Raw genomic sequence first — 8,003 nt, 5'->3', positions numbered from 1 at the left:
TTTAACGTCACAAATTAAGTCTTCTTAGTCTTCCATATCATTAAAATCAATTTTATAAAAAGATTTGTGTTTGTTGTTTTTAAGCGAGTGTGACAAATGGCAGCTGTGAAAAGCTGACTCTGAACTCAAACAGTTGCATATTTTTCTACATGAAATATACCTAACAACAATATAGAAAGTTATCCATAAGTTCAGTTGATATATTTAGATACTAATCATTATATTACCGCATAAATTTAAAAACAAATGTTTTGTGCGAAATAACCCTTAGCGCATATCGGATTTAGGGCGAAACAACCTGTTACCCACTGTTACAGAAATGAGGTCCAATAAATAAACAATTAAAAGTTAAAAAAGTTACATATTTAAAATTAATATTGATGTAAAACATGACAAAGGAGACTTAATTAGACCCACGCTACTCCTATAACATATAAGAGGCCGCTGGACGGCCTTTTTTTCTATCAGATATCATTTTGTTACATGGTGGCTGTCAAAAATATCTCGCCATGTAAAACCTCTAACATTGTGGGAGTAAGACCCACACCAGACATCTATCTGTCAAAATGTCCAAGTCTGGTATCAGGGCTTTTTCATGTAGGAACTTTATCTAAATCAGAGATTTATAACGATAGAGTTCCTGCACAGCTCCTATATAAAGATGTATGAAATGGAAGACGGTAAGTGTTCAAAGTACTCACATGGTTTATAGTAATTGAACATTGATATTGCCAACGAAACTTGTAATTCCCAATAGATAAATGCTTTCGCTATACGATCCAACTGAAAAACCTGACATAAAAGCATTGCACATCATCGCAATAGTTCTTAATACCAACGTACCCAAAATTTCACTTCGAAATGTCCGCCATCACTGTTTACAACACTGCGCATGCGCAGGAAAGCAGCAAAAGTGCATTGCTTTTAGTCCAGAGGCCACCAAAGGGACATCAGTAAATCGTTCTGTTTGTTACAGAGAAACTTTAAAAAATAGTCAAAAACGAAACAAACTCTTTAATACACAAAAAAACAAAAAACTATTTATTAATGGGTAAATAAGGTTTTTTTCTTTCTCCTGGAACAGCTTCAAAATTAAACTGTCACAGTGTACTTTATTTTTAAACCGAAGGAATTCCATCTTTCCTGATACAATTGTTTTTTTTGTGCATTTTTACATTTCTTTTGTTTTTCCTTGTATATATATGATACGTTTTGTATCATAGTGGATTATATTTTATAGATATCAGATTTTCCATAGAGAGTATTAATTATTTTTCATTTTCTGTAAATATGGAGAAGAGAATCAAAACCTGTTCCTGATTTTTTAATCACATTAAAATGGTAATTAAGAGCAATTAATCTAATTCCATGTTAAGAGATAATATTTTTATTGTTTTTTATCATATATAAAACGATGACAACTTATAATTAAATCCCTGTTTCTAATAGCATCCGAAATAGGAATACAAACCAAAATATAAACAAAAACAAAGGAAATGACTGATAGCTGACAGAAAATTACCTCCAGATGTTTTAGTGAACTGTGTTTGAAAGAGAGTAATCATTCATTAAAAAAATCAATATAAAAAAATAATTTTCGTCCCATTTTTTTTTTTTTTTATAAACATTTACTTTTTATTTCAACTGAAAAAAATGTTTGAATTCTTACATGTATAAACAACATTAAAAACACTTTTGTGTATTTAGTGTTTGTTTCGTTTTTGACTATTTTTTAAGCTTTCTCTGTAACAAACAGAACGATTTACTGATTTCCCTTTGGTGGCCTCTGGACTAAAAGCACTTCTGCTTTTGGGTATGTTGGAATTAAGAACGTTTGCGATGATGTACAATGCATTTATATGGGGGGTTTTAGTTGGATGTATAGCGAAAGCATTTATCTATTGGGAATTACAAGTTTCGTTGGCGATATCAATGTTCAATAACTATAAAGCACGTGAGTACTTTGAACACTTACCATCTTCCATTTCATACATCTTTATCAGGTTGGGCACAACGGCGCATATGGGTAATAATCCTGCATTTGGGTAACATCTTTGTATGTTATGGTTGAATGCACTTCAAATCTAATTTCACTATCCTATATAAAAAATCAAAATTTTGTACTTCACTTACGTTTTTGAAAATCGCCATATCTATTAGTTATTACAAACAACTTTTGGTTGAACAGTTTTCGGTTTTGAAAGTATTTCACGACCTTTGAAACCTTAGAAAAGTTGGGACATCTAAAATTGAGAAAATGTCAAAACAAGAAAAAACGTTCAACCAAAAGTTGTTTATAACAACCATATTAATAGAGATTTTTAATTGAATAGTGAAGCACAAAATTTTGATTTTTTAAATAGGATAATGAAAGTAGATTTGAAGTGCATTCAACCATAACATACAAAGATGTTACCCAAATGCAGGATTATTACCCATATGCGCCATTGTGCCCAATCTGTTTATATAGGAGCTGTGCAGGAACTTCATCTATTCCCATAACATGAGAGGCCGCTGGTCGGCCTTTATTCTTTCGGATATGATTTTGCCGACTGCGACCTCCCATTTCCGAAGCACTTATTCTTTGATGCAGTTTCCGCCCGATATCCGGGCGGAACAAAATCGGCTTGAAAAACTCACTTAAGTGGTTAACAGTTCATGACAACGATGTCTACTCACGTTTTGTATAATAAAGATATCATATGTATGTCACAGACATAAATATATAGTATATTACGGAATAGAAAACTCAAAATACATGTCCATGTCGTTGTAGCACATCTCTGACCTACATTTAAAACATGGCTTCCTGGATTAATACAAAATAGCAGGGAGATTTCAAACGGAACGAAATGATAAGGAGTTTGTTTGTATTCCGCTTGTGAAACATTACATGTAATCCATTTTTGTATTAACCGGAAAATCATGGGAAATGCTGTCTGCTTCGCTTCAAATGAGGAAAAAATCATTATTTATGTCTTTGACACGATTTTTTTCAAATAATCATGGATTTATGGAAAGGAATATCTATTGGACCCTTTTGACCATTTAAATGTATGTAAACACGATAAACTCTTTCTTAATTCGAACTTTGAAAATGTGATCGTCAGGATCGGGAAAATCAGCTATGGGCAGTTAGAGGTTACGCGGCGCCTGTCAAATATTTTTCGCCGTGTAAAACTTCTAACATTGTTGGAGTAGAACTCCATCGTTATAAATCTCTGATTTTGATAGAGTTCATACAGGAATTAGTGTCACTGTCAGGGCCATAGGAATCTCGGGCTACGGTAGCTGCGATAACGTAGCTCTGAACGACGGACGGATGATTTCTGAATGATAGATGGTCGTCGTCAGAGCGGAGAGTAGGCAGGGTATGAAGATGCTGGCTATCGCAGGTCGTTCTGAAAATGAAAGATGTCAGCAAAGTTTCTCAAGCCTAGAGTGTGACACAAAAGAAATCACGATGGCTTTGTTACCACGGAAATATCATTGCAAGTAGTTGAATCAGTTATCAAACGTCAAGGACATTTCCAACTTACTCTCCTAACCTCCGCTAAATGTGAAGCCTGTGGTAATATTCAGCACTCCCGCTAAAGTTCATACGTACAGCGCGCTAGCGCCCCCTGTAGGTTAGGTAGGTAGGTTATAAATTAGGTCTTATATAAAGCAGGAGTCGGACATGAACCGGTGTCAAAATATCCGGATACAAGTAATATTGGAAAATGTAAGAATTTTATAACTCATTAAGAAACACGCATAAATGTTCAATTTGCTTAATACAAGTTTATCTTGCTTAAAATAAACACACACATGAAAAAAGCCCAGTGAAATAGTATTTCATTTTGTCAAACATACGAGATTTCTTTTCACTACCGAAGCGCCAAAGAGACGTTCTTATATTGGTAAACACTGCTTTTAAAAAAAAATAACCTTGTTTTGCTATAAACTTCCGATTTTCATCAATATCAAATGAAAAGTACATGTAATTTACCAAACCGATATTATAGAAAAACAAGCTAAATAATAAATTATAGATGAATATTAAATAAAGTGAAAAAAAAACCTACACATTAAAATATATTTTTCAGTTTAAAAAAACATATTGCAAAATCAACAAAAAATGTGTAACAAAAAAAAATGTTTTGATAATTAATTTGACGATCAAGGAATCCTCAATGTCTTTAAATTCCAGGGCTAAGATTCTGTAACATCCAAGATTCTGTAACGCCTCGCCTAACCGAGGCGTCAGCCGAGGTTGAGATGTTACAGAATCTTAGCCCGAATCTAGCCATCCCTAGGGGGTCCAACCACTCCCCTCCCTTCACCTTTATAACTTATTGAACAGCATCACTCAAAATTACAAAATATCCTAACGTGCCTTTTGCCGAGAAGGTAGTGTTAAGCAATTAAATTCAAATAGGGAAATTGGTTTAGATGGTAATAGTCCACATGATCAACAGGTGCCAACATAAAGCGATTAATACTAAAATAGGCACCCGAGGTAAATTTGATCCTGAATACGCAAAACCGATTGTTGGCAGCCGTTATGAAAAAAATATGGTTCACTGTAGTACACAAAACAAACAAATATATATGTTTCAACCGTACAAAGATTTGATCACTTTTTGCGTACGAACACAATGGATTGAAATCAAACAGAGCATTTGAGGATTTTTGACGTGCGTGCAACTGCTTATTTGCTTACATTAAGATTCTGACCGCATTGTACAAATAATAAATCCTGTAGCAATGTAAATATTAACAGATCGTGTAAAACTCTTTTCACAAATAACATTCCCATATATGATGAACAGGAAATGGGGGTTCTGCAGCACCCCGTCCCTCCTTCTTTATTTATAGTAAACAGTGAGGGACCAGTGAGGGTTGAGTGACCAGGTTATTTTTAGGCTGGTGTGGGGTTTTCCAGTACTTATAGGGTCCCTCCCATATGTATATATAGGGATCACTGACGTGAGGTATCATAGTGAGGGACCAGGTTATTTTTAGGCCGGTGTGGTGGTTTTTNTCAACATTGCTCCATGAATAAATGACAACTTGGCTTGCCATATGTCCAGTCTTGCATCGTTCCTTTAGATAGATCCCCTCCACACATTCCTTTAGATAAAAACAGATAATAACATGTTCAAACTTGCGATAGTCTCGGTTAGATAAAAGGGGAGCCTTACGGTGCCATATCCTTTCCTATGACATCACCGGTGACCTGTTTCGGCGTTATCATCACGGTTATTTTAAGAACAGACGGTTTTGTCCATATTATGATATCGTAGTGAGGGACCAAGGTTATTTTTAACCCGATGTTGAATTAAGAAACAAGATCTTATGAAGTATATAAAGTTACTGTTCTCTGCTGTATATAAACCACATTTAGTTACCCCCTTTTCATTTCTTGATCATGGGTTGGAAGGATCATTTAAAAGACATCTACTTCGAATTAAACAGTTCTATTAGCTATGCAGGACCAGTGAAAGTCTACAGATTTTTAGGAAAAGAGGGAAAGTACAAGGTCGGCCTTCATGCTATTCGTCGTTTCCTTCAGGATATTGACGCCTATAGTTTACAACGCCCACTTCGTTACAAGTTTCGGACTAGGAAAGTTATATCTCAGGGTCTGGATATTTTATGGGATGTGGATCTTGCTGATGTATCCAACATAGGAAAAGAAAACGATGGGATGCGTTATGTATTGGTCGCCATTGACGTGTTTTCACGCCACCTATGGGTAGTTCCTCTTAAAAACAACCTTCACAATACAATCATCGATGGATTCAAAACGATTTTTAACCAGGGCAGAAAACCTAGAGAAGTGAGATCGGATCCAGGAAGTGAATGGAAAAATAGACGGGTGAAGCAATATTTAGATAAAGAAGGGGTGGACCATTACGTCACTCATAACGCTACGCATGCAAATTATGCCGAAAGGGTGATCAGAACATTGAAAACACTCATGTACCGCTATTTCACGCATACCAGATCCTATTATTACTTGGATGTTTTGCAAGATATCGTCCGGAATTACAATGCAATGCCACACAGTGCACTTGATGGGAAATCTCCAGAAGAAATCAATACGTCAAACCAAGCAATTGTATGGAAACATTTATACGTAGATCACAAGAAGGCTAGAACTTCAAGGAAGAAGAAATTATCAAAACCTTTCAAGTTTAAAATAGGAGATGTGGTATGGTTATCTAGTAACAGACGCACGTTTCAACGAGATTCTGAACAGAAATGGACAGAAGAAGTGTTCTCTATTAAAGCGCGATACCTCCGACAAGGTATACATGTCTACAAAAGTGTAGACGACGACGGAGATCCGATAGAAGGGACGTTTTATAACAACAGTGAGCTACAAAAGGTGGGAAAGGGAAGAGACGACATGTTTAAGGTGGAAAAGGTATTGAAACAACGCAAGAGAAATGGAATAAAGGAAGTCTACATGAAATGGCTCGGTTACCCGAAAACAATTAACAGCTTGTTCAAAGAAAGCGACATACAAGACCTATAAAAAGGACACCATATAGAAGTCGTCTTCATTTCCATTTTAGCAGCCATGCAGTGTACATCGTGCCCAGAGTGTAACAGAAGTTTCTCACGTAGAGATGTTCTCTTAAGACACATGAAAACCATTCACGGGGGCAGTCAACCACATCCGCAAATCACTTATGCGTATCCGCCGTCGCTGCCGTCAGAGTAGCTACGGACAAACCCTATGTTATTTACTGTTGTTTACGTCTGCAGCGTAACGGTTTCCCGGATGAAACTATAAAAGGTTCCACGACAGATTTTATTCTGATGACAACTCTCCTACCGTGCTCGTCACGTCACATTTGTTGAGAATAATTATCATTAAATAGGCTGCGGCCCATCTTGAGGCTCTTCAGGCAATTTTTTATATATATCTTTTTAACAAAAAGGCTAACTTTATCTACTCTTTATATGTAACTTAGTTAGCCCGATATTTACATACTGTAAGAAGATGTGAAGTATCGAGGCTAACATCTAATGCTTTTGACATGAATCGCGCTAAAACCTGCGGATTTTTATGTACGATAGGGATAGATGTTAATATTAAAAAGCTGTTACATTAAGTAACAAACAACAATGCTGTATATTACCCCAAAATGAGAAGTGTGTTAACAACCAAATTAACAGGTATAAAATGTTTTATACAAATATATGTAACCGTTACAATTCACAACCCCCAGTAATCTTTATCACAAGTATAAATATGAATGACCAATATTACACTTACCCATCAAAACGGCGAAACTATATTATGATATACTATCAATGGGTCTGTTGTGATCCTTAAACATTTCATTACACCTGTTGATGCATGTATGACATGGGTGGTTTGGTGGTGCAGTGGATAGGCGGCCGGGGTTCGATTCCCCGATCGGACGTGAAAAGGTTGGGGTCACCTGCCCGACAATGTGGGTTTTCTCCGGGTACTCCGGTTTCCTCCCACACAAAGACCCCCCACGCGCTAACATCCGGGCAAACAAGAGTGATTAATATAAGTTGAAATAACTTGTTTCATAATTATTGTTGAATAAATAAAGTTTATATTTTTTTATGTATGACTCGCAATCCCTATAGACTAGATCGTATACACGTGATCGTTTCTAAAAATAGAAAGCTCGTATTCATGTGTATAGATAAACCTCAGGAAAATCCAATTACTAAATATAGCCTTCCTTAATGGAATCCCCAACACATATATATTTCTAAGGTTTGTGTAATGTTTCGTCAGTTGTTGCAATAAGAAATAAGAAATATCGTATTTGTTAGCATGGTTGTTCGGCCTAGCGCGTTTGAAAACCGCAATATAACATGAAAACCTTGCATCCAAACCATGTAATGTCGAACTTTTTAAAAACCTTTATCTTTAATAAAATGTGTGATTGATAAAAAATTATTTCAACGGTGTACCACATGTTTGGCTATTTCTAAACATCTTATCTTAAATTCGTTGATTATTT

General features: G+C 35.7%; 1 protein-coding gene across 1 annotated transcript in view; it reads right to left on the bottom strand.

Moving 5' to 3' along the window:
* LOC110443195 overlaps positions 1 to 3,567 on the bottom strand; it is a 25,368-nt gene extending 21,801 nt beyond the window's left edge. The window contains exon 1 of the mRNA XM_021487251.1: positions 3,549 to 3,567. The gene's annotated coding sequence lies outside the window, so the exon portion shown is untranslated. The remainder of the gene's footprint in view (positions 1 to 3,548) is intronic.
* Positions 3,568 to 8,003: the final 4,436 nt, after the last annotated feature.

Source organism: Mizuhopecten yessoensis, unplaced genomic scaffold (assembly GCF_002113885.1).
Source record: "Mizuhopecten yessoensis strain PY_sf001 unplaced genomic scaffold, ASM211388v2 scaffold716331, whole genome shotgun sequence".
NCBI lineage: Eukaryota > Metazoa > Mollusca > Bivalvia > Pectinida > Pectinidae > Mizuhopecten > Mizuhopecten yessoensis.
Note: the sequence above shows the minus strand (reverse complement) of the source record. Positions and strands in the feature narration are given on the sequence as shown.